This window comes from Ambystoma mexicanum, chromosome 2p (assembly GCF_040938575.1).
Source record: "Ambystoma mexicanum isolate Mex_15411 chromosome 2p, UKY_AmexF1_1, whole genome shotgun sequence".
NCBI classification, from domain to species: domain Eukaryota; kingdom Metazoa; phylum Chordata; class Amphibia; order Caudata; family Ambystomatidae; genus Ambystoma; species Ambystoma mexicanum.
This window is the reverse complement of record NC_090923.1, coordinates 999727886-999748150: the sequence shown is the minus strand read 5'-3', so window position 1 is coordinate 999748150 and position 20265 is coordinate 999727886. Positions and strand designations below refer to the sequence as shown.

General features: G+C 43.9%; 1 protein-coding gene across 1 annotated transcript in view; it reads right to left on the bottom strand.

Annotated features, from left to right (window-relative positions):
- LOC138565982 (transmembrane protein 272-like) overlaps positions 1-20265 on the bottom strand; it is a 2717663-nt gene that overhangs the window by 432478 nt on the left and 2264920 nt on the right. The gene's annotated exons all lie outside the window — the stretch shown is intronic.

Sequence of the window (20265 nt, the reverse complement as noted above, 5' to 3'; positions counted from 1 at the left end):
GGGGAATATTCAAGCATCTGAATCTATGAAAGATCCAATGCTGGAGAAGAACAAGTTACTTTCCCCTGGTAACGTTCTTTCGACTCGATGTTCCTCCCGAGTATTCCTCAACTTTGGAATTCAATATCCAGCTTCAGCTGCTTTGGAAAATATATTTCGGCAGAGGAAGCTGTGCGTCGATGCAGTTGACTCGATGTCCCTCGAGGGCCCCCATCTCGAGCATGATGTAATCGAAGGCATATAAGGACCATATTGGTGTTTCATCTGTGACCGTGGTTTCATACTCCATTTTGTTCATACTGTTGGCTGCCTCATTTCTTGCGTTAGTCATGCCGCCTTTTAGCGCAGATGTTAGGCACCCTAATACGACGCGTAACATTGCAAACCTGACTTATCCTTCTTAGGCTATAGAATGCCAGATCTTTATGTAATAAATCAGTCACAGTACTTGATATGTTCCTACCTTTGAACCTAAATTTCTTATATATTTCTGAAACTTGGATTACAGCTACTAATACTTTTATACATGCATCCCTTACTGTTAGGAAAGATTTCATTTTATATGTAATTTTCCCTCCAGTTGTACACCCTCAAACCTTTTGCTGCTGTTTAAACACCTTAGTCTGACTTTGCCCAAGGAGCACAGCCTTCTGCTGCACTGCTCTGGGCTTTCACTCACTTTTATGGGGAAACTGACATGCCCTTAAGACAGTCAGTGCTGGGAGACTTTGTTTCCCTTAGTCCTTTTCCAATGTTGCAACTTTTCTGCAACATGTAACAAGTGCACAATGTACCTTACAGTACAGTGCACTTGGGTCTCCCAGTTAATTGCAAAGACCCTAGATACTCTTGTACGACATTTTAGGAGATGTGCAGATGTGTCATGGACAGGGCTGGTGGCAGCTTATCTTTTCATATAATGTTAACCCTTTCCTGCCATTTAAACCGCGTTAACCGCATTTGGCACGAATAGGTGGCCTGGCTCCAAAATGGCCAGGCCACGAGGTTCTTTGTCCTGTTCTTTGGCCATCTTGCCCCTTTGCCTTCCCCAGGTCCAGTCAACCTGGGTCAGTCCTTATTTGGACATGCAGTTTCCCGGAAACGCCAAGCTTTTGCGGGCTTCTGCATGCCTTGTGTGTGTGCCTCCAGGATGTGGGCTGGGGTGTCTGTCCCCAATACACATCCTGGGTGCCAGAGAGTCTGGAGTGCTGTGAATGACTGGGACCACCGTGGTCCATGATTGGTCCACGTATGGAGTGTGTGTTTGTGAGCAGATCTCCCATTGGGTCCTCTCCGTTTTGGCACGATGGGAACTTTGGGTAAGAGGAGGCTGAAAACACTCATATCATGTCGGTCTATGTAGTTCTCACTGAACGAAGGATAGGATCCAAGTATCCTGAAACTATGAAGCCGAGTCGAGGAACCGCTGGTGAACTGCTGGAAGGTTTGGTACCCTGAGTCCACTGTAGTCCCGTGGGGCCCCTCTGCATTTGGTCGTCCTAGAAGGTCTGCGAAGACTCTTCGACCCATTAGAATAGTGGGACCAACTATTCTCGGCACCTTCAACAAATCCTGCAAGTAAGCCTTCTTGGAAGTGTCCCTGGTCCAACCAGTGGGCTGACCATCTTACGCAGGACCTTTGCTCTGTCTCTGCCGTCGCTTCGAGGAGGCCCTCGAAACTTGGTATACTGCTAGCTGTGTCCCTGGCACCCTCACACCGGATTTCGAACACTTGACATTCCCAGGTCTGAAGTGAGACGAGTGCGCCAGGACCGGAGTAAACGCAGTTACCGTGTTGCCCAGCCGTGGCAACGATCTTTGCAGGTGCACTGCATTTGTGACCCTCTTGCCACTGAACCCTGCTGCAGTGAAACTGGCCTGATCCATCCATCCATCCGGAGCGGAGAAATCGCCACTGTCCCGTTTGGGACTCCTCACTATATCTTCGGAACTGAAAGCCGCAGAGCCGGCATATTGCCGCAGTAGAACCCGAAACCGAAGTGGACTCGACTGGCGAAGTTTGGTCCGGAGTGCGCCTGGGGCCGTTGAATAACCCTAACCTTAACTGGTGGCCCCTAGCGCCTCCATCCATTATTACGCATGAGTGGCCCCTGGGGGTCGCTCTCCTTTCCACTGCTAGTGCGAACTAGAAAACTTTTCCAGAACCTTGGAATCCTCTCTGCCTTCAAGTGGAGGCCCTCCTCGAAGAGTGGGAATCTATTCTTCATCACCTCATCCACCTTCTTGAGCTGCTAAAGACCCCTGAAGAGACACCGTTTTTCCCATTGGAACAACCGCGTGCACCTGCACTATATGTACTTTTGAGCATAAGGCTCCTCTCTTCTTAGGGTTTGGACTGCCTCTTAGTTAGGCGTGTGTTTGATGTTGACGCGGACTAAAGACTACCTGCACTGCCTATTTTCCTTCCACCCTAGGTTGTGAAAATATTTCGTGCTTTTATCCCTTTAGACCCCAATGGTCTTGTATATATCTTGTATTGATTGTGTTGGTTTAGTAGGATTGCTGTGATTCATTTACTGTGTGTTGAGTTACAAAGGCCTTGTAATAAATGTGTTTATATTTTTGATATATACACCTGTCTGGGAGTAATTTGTAAGTGCTCTGTGTGCTCAATGACGTCTTTCAGTCACCCTCACCCCTCCAATGCCTGCCATAGCTACCTTGATTTGTCTGGCTTGTCCAGAGGTTATCCTGTTCCAAGAAACTAGGCTGGCCTTCTGAACCTCTACCCACCAGGTCAGAGTTCAGAAATCCATCTTAACACTTAATACTTCTGTTACATCATTTTGCCACACCCCTCGTATTTCTTCTCTGGGAGGTGGCACTGGAATTTTATATCACTCATCTTTCTCTCTTATTCCTCATAATCTTACTCTTCCTTCCTTTTCCACATTTGAATTTTCATACTCTGTTTTTTTCTGCTGTTTCTCCTATATCTTCAATTTCATTTTCATTGATTTATCGTCCACCGGGTCCTGTAACCGCATTTTGCAAAGACATTGATGTATTGTTGTCTTTTTTGCTTCCCACTACTTTTCCTCTTATAGTTCTTGGTGATTTTAACCTTCATCTTTTGACTACTCGGTTTACTCTTCCATTTCTCTCTATTCTTGATTCTCACTATTTTAAGCCCCTCTGTACTCCTCTCTCTCATATTTCTGGTTCTAGCTTAGATCTTATATTTATTTCTTCTATGTCTACATTTCCTGTGTCCTCTCTTCTGCTCTATTTATCTGACCATCACTTTCTTCTATTTTCTATTTTTCCTGCTCCACCATCTAGTATTCTTAGTTCTGCAACTTCTCCTTCTTATGCACGTCGTGATTTATGTAAGTTTAATACTACACTTTTTATTTCTACTAGTACCTCTAAGATGGTGTCTCAAGAATCATTCTACAATCTATCGGCTGATGATGGTGTTATTGCTCTTTCTTCTTCTATTTCTGCATCTCTTAATTCACTTTATCCATCCTCTCCGTTTCACCCGTCTCGTAAACCTCCACAGCCATGGCTTTCCTCCCATCTTCGCTCAATGTGACATGTCCTTTGGCGCCTAGGAAGAAGCTGGCTAAAATTTAAAACACCTGGGAATTACTCCTCGCCGTGAGCCGGACCTCCTCAAATTCCGTGAGCTCCTCAAGACTTTCCTTTCCACTTCCTCCTTCCCTTCTTCCCTCCTCTCCCAATCTCAGTCGCTGTGATTGGTGACCAGGGCCCTTATGTTTCCTCGGTGCCCTGGCCACCCACACCCAATCACCTCCGCTTCTGCTTACACACAGCACTTGCCTCTGTACCCACTGGCTTACGCATTTGTAGGCCTGCACTTACCCACTTTGTAGCTCAACGCTCCCTTGCACTTAATATTCTTGGCACTTACATCTGCTGCTCACCCACAAGCAGGTACACTCCAGCACTCCCCCTCACTCGCTCTCCCCCCTTCTCTCTCTGCACTTGCACATTCTGAATATTCACAAGGCATAGTAGGTTTGTCTTTTTTCCTTCAATGTATACATTGTTTTTCAATGCCATGTTTCTGCCCTGTTGCAATGTGGGCTTGTTGAAACACAATTTACTTGTCGTATAAGCACCTAACAAATGCACAATAAATAAATAAATCAACAAGCAAACACACTAACCGAATGAAAGAAAATCGCTGACACAAAACAACTAGGCACATATGACTATTGCGACAGCTGCTAACAGGAGTAAAGGAGTAAAGCCCTCTTTGTGGCAGTCAAACACTACTGCTCCAACTTGTTGCCTGACCCAGTAAATCCTGAGTGGACAGGAAAATGTAAGACAATTAACAATTTCTTTATCACCAAGATAAATAAAACCGGACTGCATGTTAATGCGTCAAAATCAGTAACCCCGCCCTCCACTTAGGGTCCCTAACACAACACAACCCTGGACAATATACACAAGGACAATGCTGATACTCTTGCATCACTAAAGCCTACCCCATACAAGAAAGACATCCTTGCCTTCATCATCATCATGAAACAGTTCTCAGGGTCCGGCAATACTCTTCTCCAAATACAGTGCCTTGCTCGATCACAATATTTCCAAGCACTGTTCCGGGACTTTTTTTTTATTGTCCCTACGGTTCGGCCATGTGTTTTTAAGCATAACTCGGTAGATCGTAGAAAACTTTCCTATGGACCTTACCCGACTTTTCGTCCATTAACGCACTCGAAATCAGCCACCATTTTCTGATAATCCTATCATTTCCCCCCATCGCCCTGGCTCACCTGCTTTTGCGGCACTAAATCAAATCCCCCGCCCCTGAAACAGACTTTATCAAAACATTCATATTCCCCGCCTCTATCCGTGACGTGACTGAGCTGTGTAGGCAAACGCGCCCAGGCGTCTTCTACGCGACTCCACACAGAACCCGGAAATCAACACAGATGAGCTCACACAACACAGCGCGCCACAATTGGGAATATGAAACTGTACTTTTAAATTAAACCGCAAGATTGTAAATTTGGTAAAGTACATTTATTTGACATCAAATGTTTTGAGAATATTCAGCGATTTGCATTTTTATTTGCTCACGTTCCAAAAAGTTCGTTTTGAGGCACGCGATGTTCCTTTGCTGTACACAGGGTCTTAGATCATCTCACAATACAGCGCCACAATTCGGAATATGAAACTGTGGTTTAAAAGCAAACGGCAAGATTGTACATTTGGCAAAGTACATTTATTTGACATCAAATGTTTTGAGAATATTCAGCGATTTGCATTTTTATTTGCTCTCGATCCAAAATAGTTCGTCTTGAGGCAAGCGATGTTCGTGTGCAGTATACAGGGTGTTGGTTTACGATACAATAAGCTCTTCGGTCGCACTGATAATCGCATGGCTGTTCCAACAACGAGGCACTAGGCCACCACAACGGTCTGTATGTTGCATCTAGCCGTTAGTACCGCGTAAGGGCATACTTGTACTTGGCAATCGTCCCATAAAATGGTCAGGGTGGTAACGTTGTTCACGCAGAGAAGCAACTGGCGGTTAAAAAACCCATCCGCCGGTGTCTGGTACTCGTGACACGGGAAATTATTTCATAGCTAGGACAGTGCAACTGGGTATTATACGTCAAGGGGGGGCTGTAGGATACTGAGACAGTCCCCCAGTGCAGGGGTTGACAGGGAGGCAGTGCAGGTGGAGAGTGGAAGGGCCCAGGACCGAGGTCGCAGACAGTGGACCAGTTGTAGCAGGGGAGAGGGAGAGAGAAAGCAGAAGCAAAGAGGAAGGTTTTGAGGTGCTTCCGTAAAAGGAGATGGTTCTCCTCAAGATAGTGCGCGGTTCAAAACAATATGCCACATAGAACGAACAAGTACAACTTAACCCGTCTTTAAAGCTACTGTATAGTAATTAAATTGCGGTATAAACTCATCTAAAGAGTTACTTACATTATATTTGCATTTTCCATTGTGTCTGTGCGTAGGGCAGCCCCGAAATACCACTCCTTCTATGCCGACGTTATTTCTTCTAATGAACGAACATGAAATGGCTTTCGTTTCTGAAATTATATTCATTATCGTTTCTTACGTTATTGCCCCACACCCCCAAAAAGAAGTCTTTCGGGATGGTCCCGGCCTGTCAAGGTCAAATAACAATAGAACCTTATACTGAGTCGTGGGCCATTCCGGCACCCGAGCAAAAAATCAAAGCAGCTGACCTTCACTTTGAACGAGCACACATTCCTAGTTAGCTACATTCAGTGTAAGGCCATCTCACAGGACTTGAAATTTACACTCCATCTTTGAATTTTGTCTGCGTGCTTTGCAGCCCCAGAGAACCATAAATACGGAGACATTCTATATTTTTTGAAAAATGATTTATATTACTGTTTGGTTTAATTTAATGCGCAAATGAACAAGGTTGGATAGACACATTGCATGTACACTGAGCAATCACTTTTATTTACACATTACATAGATACACATATTCAATGGGCCTGCGACATGAGGAGACTCGAGAGAACAGACAATCAAATTACAATCATTTAAACCGTGATGTGTATTTCTCAATGAGCTCTTCTTTAGGTGGACATGGAACAGAGGCAATGTTGGGTGGCAATGCAGTTGTCCCCTGCACAGGTTCGTTCACAACTCCATTTATGTGCCTATCTAGGACGTCAACAATAAGTCTCTCAATAAACTCATATTGCATATCCTCAAACACTGGTTTGATCACCCATTGTTTACTTCTTTTAGTGAAGGCCTTATTGTAGCGAAGCGTCCCTAAAGTTCCGGTCGTCCTACTTTGTTGACGGCCAACATTATGGTTATGTGCCAAGACCGCTAGAAGAGTCCGATTTATCATGCCCTCCATGCCAAAATGCAATCGTTTTGGCCTGTACTTTAGGCACATATTGTGGAACACCTCCAAATCTCCTGTGTGGCAGAATTCCGTGAGTCCCCTCAAATCTCTTGTTATAGTTTTATCAAATACAATCTTTTCAATGGCTTTGTGAGTGGGTGATGAAGGAATCAACCACTTCTTCTTCCGTGCCTCCTCTGTGGACAAATGGCCATGTTCACAATTGTGGAAATGTTGGTTTGTGTTCCAACGGTGAACGTTGGTACAGTGTAGCATTACTGACCGCCATTTTTCCAGTAGAATTTCCAACGACCCTCCACATGTTTTTGAGCTCCACCAAAGATGGTTGCTGATTGACTTGGACCACTGTGAAATACCTTGCATATCTTTTTTTTTACCTGCAGCCGACATTTTTTTATTGATTGTTTTTGCAAGATGCCAAATGTCAAATTGGTGATTTATATTTTTGTACTCTTCTCTCATTGTCTTGGCAATTGAAACGTGTCTGTCCGTGGCTATCAGGTCGATCACCATTCCCCGCGATTGTAGTTCTTGCAATGATGCTACAAAGCCAACTTTCTCCATGGCCACTGAGGATCTACTTTGTGACACTTGCACGACCACCGAACTCACAATTTTCTTACTTTCCATGTCCTGAAAGTGGTAGGTGCAGTACTTGGCTGAAAATCCTGGGCTGTCGCACTGTCCATCACCGGCTAGCCTGAACCGTTTGCCCGCGAATGTACTATCAATAGACATTTTTTCCATTCTCCAAGCTTCGCTAATGGCTGGAAATAGATAATCGGTTTGGTATTTGTAGAACTGAGTTTTCGCAATGAAATGGATTCCCACAAACTGAAAGAAGACACTAACTTTTTAAAACTTGAACCACTAAAAAGTGCAGCCGCTGCACAAAGTAGATTGCCTGCTGGCAGTTGCCCCAGCATGGGTTGTGCAGACCATGAGAAAGGATGATATTTTGTACAGGTGGCATGTATTTTAAGGTTAGTGCCTCGAATTGCACGAGTCACATTAATCAATGGCTCCCCACATACTTCCCCACCAACCGAATGCCCACATTTCATCCGAATAATAATATCAATCAAACAACTATCGAATACAATGAATTTGGCCTCTTTCCTTATACTGTCACTCTGCATCCCAGCTGGTTCGGCCTGTAACGTTGAGGACATGTCACTCACATGAAAGATAGAATCTCTGATATCGTCTTCCGCTATGGTCAGTGATATTGATGGTGTTTCATTGTCGTCCACTTCATTCTCTTCCATTGCAACATCTGTTCCTTCTCCGGCGATGGGTGAATAAGACAATTTCTTCAACTTTCTCGCGGTCTTAGTTTTTGCGGGTGTGGATTCTGTGAACTGATCTCCGACTGCATCCGAACTACCAGGAGGACATTCACTATCAATGGCTGGATGTGGTATAGCTCCGTTGTCAATCACTTCATATTCTTCCCATTGGCACGATGCATCTCCAGTCTCAAGTCCCTGCCAAAAGGTTTGACAAGCAACATCTCTCGTTCGCTTCACTGTCTGTGTAGATCTAGTTCGTACACCCACTCGCAACTAGAGGACAGATTGGAAAAGGGATGTTCAGTTTAAACACAACTTACAGTATTGAACTATTAACAGTGAAAAACAACATAATATAGTGACCAGGACACTAACCTTCTTTTGCTTTCTTTTCTTTGAAACTTTCTTGCCTCGAACTTCAGGACGCTGTTGCTCCGACTCGTGTGTGCATGTCTCCACTTCCTCTTGCGCTGCAACGACTATATTTTCATGATAAGCACATCCATCACGCACTGACGCTCCATCGACTCCCTGAAACATAGAACTTTCATTAGTATGTATAATAATATCGAAAACACAAAATGTACTTGGGGACCAATACCCACGTACATCTCAATAGCAAAACACGAATGAACGCTTTGTGTAGAACATTCAAATGACAATTATTCACGCATAGTTGATCTAGTCAGATGGAACTGTCAAAATCCATACCTCGGGCTCCTCATAGACTTCCATTTATGATATTATTGAAGATGATGCTTCAGTAACTCCCTGAAACACAGTAATTGCATTAGTATGGTTTTCTATTTTGATAAAAAGAACAGAAACTTTGTGCAGGCGTCAACGGCTCATCTAAATAGACCTGCACAAATGATCAGTTGTCTAAAATAAATAATGGATATCTAAATATCATTCGATTTGCTCGATCGTTGGAAGTGTCACCACCCAGAGATCTGCGTCAACTACTAGGGGTGATGTTCTTGTAGAAGAAGCTCCGTCATCTCCCTGAAACATAGTACTTGCGTTAATAAAGAAGGAAGTATAGCGGATGTAATCACGTCATATGATTTCGCTTGATCGAACTGTCAGGATCCATACCTCGAAATGCATAAGAACATCAAGGGACGATGTAACTGCGGTGCACACTTCTGCAAGCTGTTGCGCCGACCCGTAACTGCATGCTCCCCCTTCTTCTTGGACTAATGCTCCATCGACTCCCTGAAACATAGGACTTTCATTAGTAATGAACACAATATTGAAAAAAGAAGACACATAGGAGGGCGACGACAGAAGGACATATCAATGGCTAAAAACGAAAGAAACATTGTGTGTAACAATCACGCTACAAGAATGCAAGATCTGATGATCTCCATCGATGGAACTGTCCGGAAACGTACCTCGAGCATCTGAGTGACATCAACGGTAGTCGTCAATACGTTGGACTCCTCAGCATCTCCCTGAAAGACAGTACTTGCATTATTTTGGATAACAATAATTATAACTGAAAAGAAAGACTAGAGGACGAGTACAAGGGTGTACCATTAGGTAAAATAATTACACGATAAATTAAAACTATTGATTTACATGCCTAAAACAAGTCAGTGGCAGAATAGCCAAGTAAGATTACCCGATAGGCGCTTGAAGTGGCTGATGACTGCAATAACGACACGGATGGAGAATCTTCCGCCTTCATATTGAGTGGATACATAAATGGGGAAATTATTGTTAGCTAATGCTACACACTACCGCAAGGCCGAGAGATAAATACGTAAACTTGACTCACCAGTCGAGGGATGTGGACGAATAGAGTGGGAATAGCGGTTGAGAGCAATTTTCGCCTCACTCGCGGTGTGTTCTTCTTTATTAGCAATGATGTGGAGTGCATGTCAGAGGTAAAGTGCCTGCTGCAGATGCGGTATCGATCACCACTCTTGTCCGCAAAGACTTCTAGGACTCTACTTTCAAGCTCAGACGGTGGATATCCGCAATATCGGACCCATTCTCTTATCTGATCTATTGTCTTAGGGAAAACATGCATTATAGTACCTTCAGATTTATTATGGGTCTTCGAAGGGCAACCGCCAATGGAACAGGCAGGCATTGTGGAAAGTTCTGAAAAGTAAAGATCAACAATTCTCTATGAATACCAATGTAAACTCAGAACATGTGACTAGTTCCTTGCATGTACTGTCTTGAACGAAAAGAAATTGGACGCAAAATGATTATGGTACGTGGCCTTACCTTGACGAACAAACAGTTAGATGCAGGGATCAGAGTAGTTTCTTGTCGTAGAACAGGGAGCAGTTCACAGGTTGCAAACTGAGGAGTTTCCTCGAAGTGGTCACGGAAGTTCACAGAGACGAAGAGCAGATAACCAGCACCTTCACGGGTTGACTAGCAAAGCGCAAAGAAGTGCTCATTAGAAATATGAAGTGGGTTATAAAGAATTCGAAACAGGGGTGTGTTTGTGAATGAATGACGTGTATATGTCGTGGCATTAAGCGGTTTGCAGGGGGCCGTCCAGCGTGAGGGGGGATGCTTGGCAGGAGACACGGGGTCTGGAGGTAGACATGGGAACAACAACCCATGCTCTATAGACCACTTTGAAGTGTACATGGTCTTTGGCACCTCTTGGCCTTTATCGCTCCCTGACAGCTCCACTTGCCAGCGCAAGTAGCCCGGTGCGAACTGCCTTTGATAGGGCGGGGGGTGGATTGGGGCGGTGGTCGTGCAGACAAGACACAGGAAGACTCGTGAATGGAGACACACTTATGTGGATTGCAGGGGGCCGTCCAGCGTGAGGGGGGATGCTTGGCAGGAGACACGGGGTCTGGAGGTAGACATGGGAACAACAACCCATGCTCTATAGACCACTTTGAAGTGTACATGGTCTTTGGCACCTCTTGGCCTTTATCGCTCCCTGACAGCTCCACTTGCCAGCGCAAGTACCCCGGTGCGAACTGCCTTTGATAGGGCGGGGGGGGTGTGGATTAGGGCGCTGGTCGTGCAGACAAGACTCGTTTGCCGCAGGGCCTCACCAAGGAGAGGCCATCTAACTGCATGTAAGAGGCAGGCTGAAGGATCTAGTACATGGAAGGCAGGGGGGTGAGTTTATAAATACCTCAGCCTCCCAGGAGAATATATGGGTGCAGTTCACCCTGGAGACCCTGGATGCCTAGGCAGTTAGTCAGCAGCAGGCTGGCCTGTGGTGGCAAGGCGGCACGGGCCAGAGGGGGTCATCTCTGTACCCGGTGCCCAAAAGGATGATTTATTATGATCAACCATATTGATTATTTACCTATAACCATGTTTTGTATCAATAAAATCCAACGGCCTTCCTTTTATTGCCAACGCTTGAACAAAGTGGTGTGGTAAGTATTTTTGGGGGAGGAGGTATGGGTTCAACGGTTATGTGGATTGAAGGTGGGCGGCCAGCGTGAGGGAGGATGCTGGCCGGAGACATGTGGTGTGACAAGACAAGGCACAGGAAGACTATTCAATGGAGATACACTAGATTCATTTAAAAAATCAAAACAACCATTGTTAAAATATATGTTGGGTTTTATTTTAGATCTTAATTTCAATTGAACATAAATAATAAACATTACACATTGTAAAGTTCCGGTTGCAGCACATCCAGAGAAAATCCGCGGTATTGTCCACTGTCGCTGGGGAAATGTTGTCTAATGGCAAGTACCGCACAGGCAGGTATTACTCTCCGAACGCGGTGTCCGAGCCTCCCGTGAAGCCACCAAGTGAAGCAACGATAGGCCACCAGCCTGTACCACCTGTGAAAATGAAAGATGCAAACTGTATTAAAATGACAAAACTTTCTTATCACTGTCGATTCAGGTAAAAAAATGTCATTCTGCTTTGAAAAAAATTCTATCTACAAAATGCACAATATGGAACCAATTTACATGCATTCGAATGATATGTAGATGTAATTTTATATGTGGGAGACGACCATGACATAGTAGTGGCATCACTGACATCAAAACCAGAGTATACTTACTCGTTACTCGGATTACGCGGACGAACAGTGCCGCGAAGTTCGTGCATAAGCACCATCATCATCCTCAACACGGTCCGTGAGAGGCAGGCTTCCCTGAACTCTGGCAGCTCGGTGATGCATTGCGGACTTGGCTCGCCTTCCGAAATGTAGGCCAAGCACCCGGAATTTTCACGGCAGCAGCAGTTCTCCTCCTCAGTTGGCATTAGCTCGCACCGATTGCACGTGCACCAGGTGGAGACGCCGTCCATGCGACATGGTCCAGGCTCTTCATCCGTTGACTGGCCCTCCCAACTGCCGTCCGAATCCCCATCGTTTTCGCGTGCTTGCCTTTCCAGTAGTTCTTGCTCGGTGTACTCGGGCTCGTACATATACGGCATTATTGTAGCCATTGTGTGGTAAAGAAAGTAAAATAATTTACAGAGATGGTACAGGTGTTCACAAGGCCTAGAAGCGGCGAAGGTAGCTGACCAGAGCACAGAAACGAGTCACAGAATACTCAAAGTAACACCGAGAGAGTAATGGAATCGAAAATCTGCTGCTGTGTGTTGTGAAACGGTGTGTTTATACTTATTGAGGAAAGAGGCGTCCTGCCATTTCCATGGCGACACGTCATTAGCTGAGGCGCAGCGATTGTTGACACGAAACGTGCTTTGGCGTTGGGAAATGGGTGGTACGCGTCTGCTGATGTCAGGCTCAGGGGCGGGGGATTTGATTTAGTGCCGCAAAAGCAGGTGAGCCAGGGCGATGGGGGGAAATGATAGGATTATCAGAAAATGGCGGCTGATTTCGAGTGCGTTAATGGATGAAAAGTCGGGTAAGGTCCATAGGAAAGTTTTCTACGATCTACCGAGTTATGCTTAAAAACACATGGCCGAACCGTAGGGACAATAAAAAAAAAGTCCCGGAACTATCCTTTAAAGCAAGAATAATCTGCCTGCTCCTCAAAAACCCCACTCTAGACCCTAACGACCATACTAACTAAAGCCGATCATAACCAATTCCACGGTCAGATTAACCAACATTGCTGAACTTCCAATCGGGATTTAGACCCTGATGCGGCATGCAAACTGCTACCAACCAAGTCGTAAAGGCTCCTCCCTAAATCTTGAATGAAGGGGACTCATGCCTCCTTGTCCTCCTTAACCTCTTGCGACGTTTGATATGGTTGATCACATCACACTTACAAGCCTTCTCAAAGATCGAATGGGGTTCAAAGGCCCAGTCAGTCCTCCACTGATTCGCCTCCTACCTCTAAGACACATACCAAGCAGTCCAGATGTATAACTTTAGATTGATCGTTGCCCGGTCACCTTCAGAGTCCGACAGGTATCATTATTCTCCCAAATGATCTTGACTCTCTATATGAAATGACATGCGTCGCTTATAAATGAGCCTAATATTTCTCTTCACAAATATGTCTATACTCAGTTATGCATCACAGTAAATTAATTGTACTCAAAGCATTTCACGCAACATGCCCATCCAAGCTTGGATGACAAGCACCTACTTGAAACTTAACCCCAACAAAACCGAATTCATCCTACTAGGCCATTCATCTAAACAGGAGGCCATCGAAAGGTGGCTGAATGACAAACACCTTGATGGATTCACACCTCAGTTGGCACCATGTGGCAAATCACTTGGGTTCTTTATAAACAGCAATTGCCCCTTCCAGCAACATATCAACAAAAAAGCCCAAACCGCATGGCACTCAACCCTCCTCCCACCTCAGGATTCCAGAACCACAGTCCAGGCCCTGGAAATCTCACACAGTGACAGAGGGAACACCCTCCACAGTGGCATACCGGCCACACACCAGGACCCCTTCAACGCTGTTCAACATGCCACTGCCCGTTTTATGAGGTTAACTAAGAAATGTGACCACATCTCCCTCCTCCCTTATGGAATTACACTGGCTAACCATGGCAGTAAGGATATTCTTCAAAACTACAAGTCAACTACTGCCCAAACACCTGCTTACCCAGCCACAAAACTCAGGCTAAATTGGGCACACTCCTCTAGGAGCCAAACTGTTTTGAGACCTGACACTAATCTGGCACGCAAACGAAACAGAGCCCCTTCTGAGAGCGCACACCCCACCACTGTATTGCTCATTGGAACTCTTTGTTGAGGTGATCATGTCCGTCCATGCAGCCACCTCGCATCCAAAAACTCCTGAAGAGGTCTCATCTGCAGTCTGCAAAGGTGGACAACCCAATTATAGTGGACCAAGTAATCTAGGGTCCTATAGTTAGTAGAACCAATGAGATGTCATACTTTTAGTGACGTCCACAGTAGCCATCTTGAAGGAAGGGCTTAGATGCCCCACATGACACTGTTTATCCGATCCCCTCCCTCCGTTACCCTATACAGATATAGCACCTATATTAAAGTTACCTTCCTATAACCAATACAATTGCATGCAACATTTTAAGCGTTACACATCAGTAATGACAAGTTTTTAGTATAAAGGATGTGTTTTTATCAAGATCGTTGGAGTTGTTGAAGCGAGAAGGAAGATCAAGCAATAGCTGATGTTCATGAACTCCCTGTTTTTTGCACTTGTCATTAAACGGACTACCTTTGCCAAACCATTGAGTTGTCATTATTGATTTGATGCTAGAGTATTAATCTGCATCCCCATCCATCTCACGGTTGCTGCTACTCATCTTAAAGTGCTATTGGGCAACCCCCAGCTTTATGGGCCGGTTAGGGTCCTAGTGCACACACCCTTTTTGAAAATAAGGTTTTTTAAGGCCTTCCTAAATGCCAGATGGTTATGGATCTGTTTCATTTAAGCTGGGAGCTTGTTCAACAGCTGGGCTGCTGCAACATAGAAGGCACGCCCACTCAGTCATGACTCAGATCTCAAAGAACGCCTAGGGAGGTAGCGAGAGAATTTAACACGTAAATATTCCACTCCCAGACCATGAAGCACCCAATGCACAATAGAAAGTGCCTTAAATTCAATACGTTGGGGCACTGGCAGCCAATATAGACGGCGCAAGACTGGAGAAATGTGGACACCATACGGTGATCCTGTCGCTTTCCGAGCTGCAAATGTCTAGGTCACGTCTATACACACCACAATACAAATAGTATACAGTTACAATAGGCTATCTTGATATTATTTGACTAGGAACATGTTGAAATTCGAAGTATTTTTCACAGTGAAAGAAAAGCAATTTGAAAGGTTTTTGCAGAATGACAACTTGAGTATGATCTAGGAATTCATGGCCAACATTCTTTTAATGCTGGATTTTATTTTCTCATTCTCTCCACATGTTCTCTCTCTCACAGGATATACATACAGTTCCATATAACTAGCTTTGATAAAGTGCTCAGCCACAAAATACGTGTCAGCTATTACTGTATCAAAACTTGGTCATATACAATAAATTGATGTACTGGTCAAACACATATTGAACAGTGCTTTAGTGTTGGTGGGGTATAGCCGTCTAGTAGGTGCGCTGTGGCCCTTCGATTCATTCAATTTTTAAAAATTAAAAGATGATTTGACTAGATGTGTCCCCACCAAGGAGAGGTATTACCTCAACCTCTCAAAATGAGTCCTAGAGCTAGAAGTGTTGCGCTGGTAACCCACGCTCAGCCACTACTAAATTCTTTTGTTAGACAAGATGAGAAAAATAATCCCAAAAGTTCATTGAATTGTGCTTGATGATTTAATTTTCATGTACTCAGCCGACACGTGTTTCGACACTTAGGTCATTCTCAAGGCTGTACGTTTATGATTTTCAACAAATAGTTACAAAGATTAAATATAGATTAAATATATAACAGAACCACAGTGTGAAGGAGAGCGTGTGATTCCTGGACGCTTCCCTGATTGTTGCTATTCACAGCACTGCGAGCTTGCTCTTGCTGGAGCAGCGTTTTCACTCCCTTTCTGACGCCCTGCTTCCTGGAGGAGGCGGGCCCGATTGCCTGCACGTGACCGATCACGTGATTCCACCCGAGCTCAAAACAACGCTCGAGCCGCCCGAGCGGCACACAGTGTGAAGGAGAGCGTGTGATTCCTGGACGCTTCCCTGATTGTTGCTATTCACAGCACTGCGAGCTTGCTCTTGCTGGAGCAGCGTTTTCACTCCCTTTCTGACGCCCTGCTTCCTGGAGGAGGCGGGCCTGATTGCCTGCACGTGACCGATCACGTGATTCCACCCGAGCTCAAAACAACGCTCGAGCCGCCCGAGCGGCACACAGTGTGAAGGAGAGCGTGTGATTCCTGGACGCTTCCCTGATTGTTGCTATTCACAGCACTGCGAGCTTGCTCTTGCTGGAGCAGCGTTTTCACTCCCTTTCTGACGCCCTGCTTCCTGGAGGAGGCGGGCCCGATTGCCTGCACGTGACCGATCACGTGATTCCACCCGAGCTCAAAACAACGCTCGAGCCACCCTTGCGGCGTTAAGCCCGACAGGGGTGAAGGGCGCTGACTGTTGTGCGGCTGTTAGGCGCTGGTGGTGCCTGAAGGGAGACTGCGGAGAAAACTTTCTCTTTGATCCCTCTAGTTATTCCAATCAAACCACACACAATCTGCAAGATCAATCCATCGCGGTGTACGTGCAGGTAATCAGTGTATCTCTTTTACTTTTATTGCCTTTTATTTTTTTTTTGTTTGAAGAAAAATTTAAAAAAAAAAATTCAATATTTGACGCTCCATTTCTAATCTTACATAGTTAGGAGCTTCTTTTATTGAAACCTAAGACTCTTAAAGTGCAATCTTTTAGAAATCAAATATGAGTTCCATTCCTCAACCGTGTAACATCAATTTACCCCCAGCAGTGTCAAATGTCAACTCCGCATCAGAAGGGATCTCTTCAAGACTAAAAAGTAGTCTAAAAAAAATTCCACCTTCCACGTCTATCATTTTGACCCCGCGCGCAAAAACACGTGCAAAAACTCAACTTGCCTACAAAGACATTAGAGATTTTTGCCCCGTTGCAAAAAACATTGTACCAATGTCGGTTTTATCCGCTACTCAACCCAAGGATGTGACAAATAATAGTCTCTCTACTGAATTACCTACTCAGACAACGCAACTTGTGCAAGATGAATCACTGATTCAGTCTGCAGATTCAATGTCTGCCGAAAGTCTTCCAGCACATGATAATGAAAATAACTCAGATACAAGACTATCAATACTGACTGTTACGTCGTCAGCCGCTCGGAATGCTCTTGTTAATGTGGAGCCACAAATTCCTCAAACCTTATCAATATCAGATAATACTACGATTCAAGCTATAAATCAATCCGAGCGAAATAAAACTGCAAAAAGTACAACTAAATCAAATAATAGAAAATCAAGAGGATGAAATCGAAGAGAACAGCGAAGATGTTTTTCATGAAAATCCACAACATACATTGGGTAGAAAAGATAAACCATCATCTAATAGGTCATCAATTGATTATCATCAACGTTGTTCTATGGACTCCACAATCTCTGAAGCTGTCTCATATATTCTGCCAACCCCTCGACAACGAGAATCATCCAGAGAAAAAGAAAGGGTCAATACCAAGCCTGGTCTACTGGAAATTACCCTTGCAGCATTAAACCAAACGATCCAAAGTTTGTTCAAACTATATGAATCTCTTGAATGCAAAATCAATTCACAATCGAGTAAAATAGATCAGATATCGGATTGGATTCAATCATATCCAACGAATATAGTGAATGCTTGCCAACATGAAGAAGCTAACAACGATTTATCAAAAAATGTCGAAATTATAACTATCCCAGCATCATCACATCCAAATCTTCCTACCTTTGAACATATAATATGTCCCATCGAAGAGGAAAGTCAGGAAAACACTCAGCAAAATTCCTCATGGATTAGTGTGGATCAATCTCCTAAACGCACAAAACAACAAATTAATACAACTCAATATGACCTGTTCAATAAGCACCCAAGAAAAAGAGGACGAGCTGCACACTTGATGTCGAAACCATTCCAATTAGCAAAACGAAATAACAAATTAATTAACCGCTCTGAACAACCACAAGTGGTCGACTTAACTACAACAGTGAAACCTGTAGATAATCAGAATACAGACAAAGTGACATTGTGCAGAACTCCAGACGTTCCATCTACAATTCAGAAATCTGGGGACAATCCAATTTCAGGTCAAACGACCATGGATAGAACATCTATCTTAAAACAGCCTATACCATCGATACATCAATCTCCTTTGAGTCAATTGGTCTCAGTCTTGGACAAAGTTTCTCTACCTGTACAGGGTCATAGGAATGCACAACCTGCACACAATGTTGATTTAAGGCCTAACACAGTGCTCCAAACCGCAGCATATCAACCATCAACCCAATCGACGACAGTCATGTCTCAAGTTGATCAATTAAAAGTAGCAGTTGACTCATATATTCTTCGTCGAACGCACGAACTAAAAAACATGGAATTTAATGTATGCATGCAGAAAACAAATGCGGAGCCTATCTTAAATCAAGGCCATCAAAATCCATTTAAAGTATATTCGCAGAATATAAACGTGCAACCCATTTCAAATCAAGACCAGCAAAATGTATATGACACAGAAAATACCTGCTTGAATCCACTTGAAAATGAAGTACAAATATCTATAAAATCTCCAGAAACGTTAAACGGATCAAAAACTGCCAATATAGCCAGTCCTAGCGACGAACAAGATGAAAAGATCAAATTAATAATTGAAACATACTTAGCGACTCGCATGGACTTGGCTACTAATAATCCAAGATTCACGTCTCAAAATCAAGGAAGAGTTACTTTTGCCGAGCCACCGGCACTACGGAACAAGAATAAACAATCAGAACAATCCAACACAATGACAAGTGAATTAAGCCATAAGAATCTTTCTAATCCCAAAGACCCTGTAACAAAGTCACATGAAATGGAGCTACAGCGTAAAAAGAAATTTGCAAGCTACCATACTTTAATCTTAAAATGTCGAGCTGCCCCTTATCCACAATATGATCTGTCACGCGCCAGCGTACTTAACATCTTTAGTGATGTGCCGGAGCTAGGCGATCTATCGTCATCAGACATAGATCAGGTCGAATTTATTTGTGATTCAAACTTGGGAATAGTTCGATTATGGATAAAATCAGGGCTCGTCTTGAATTCATTGTGGCAAGTTAGATTAAAGCTCTTCTCAATGGGCTTTTTGCTAGCACAAGACCCGTAAAGAAAAAATACAAAGATCAATAATGAAAATTCAGTCCTTATTAAATCTAAAAATACTGGGTGTCAGTGTTCTAGTTGCAACCCAACTGTCTGCGAGAGCGAATATCATCCAGCCTCTCATTTATAACCACTATTGTCACAAGAAGGGCTGGAGAGAAAACTCAAACCTATAAAATTATTAAGTTGGAATTCGAGAGGATATTCACACTTACTCACAAATTATAACCAAACCTTAGAAGATGCGGACATCATAATGTTACAAGAAACTTGGATCTCAATGACCCCAGTTTGGGACAATCATGACATTGCAATTAACCCAGCTATCACAGCACAAAAGGGACGTCCAATGGCTGGGCTTATGGTTGCCGTCAAACTGGGATCGAAAATGACTCTTCAACCATGGATTAACCCAAATAAGCATATACAAATGGTGAAAGTGTCATATGACCAAGAAACATTGGCAATGATTAATATTTACAGAAATCCAGCGGCAATTACGGACGATTGCTTTTATAAAACCTTAGCGAAGATGTTTGAACTCATTGCCAAAGCGAAAGAAATAACAGATATTGTATTAGCAGGAGATCTTAATCTAGACACCTTTAAATGCAACGTTGTAAAGAAAAAACAAGAACTCCTTAAATGGAACAACTTTATGGATCAATTTGGCATGCGAATGACCAATGGATCTCTCCCTGGAGATATCCCTGTGCAAGCTACGTGGCAAAGAGGCTCCTCGGCAAGTACCATTGATTATCTCTACTTGTCTAACAAGAAATTCATGACAGCAAAGGAACTTAAGATAGTGAAGCAAATTAGCAGTGATCACCACATACTCTTACTTACTTGGCCAAGAGATAAAAGTGAAGGAGACACTACCTCCCTATGGATGTCTCA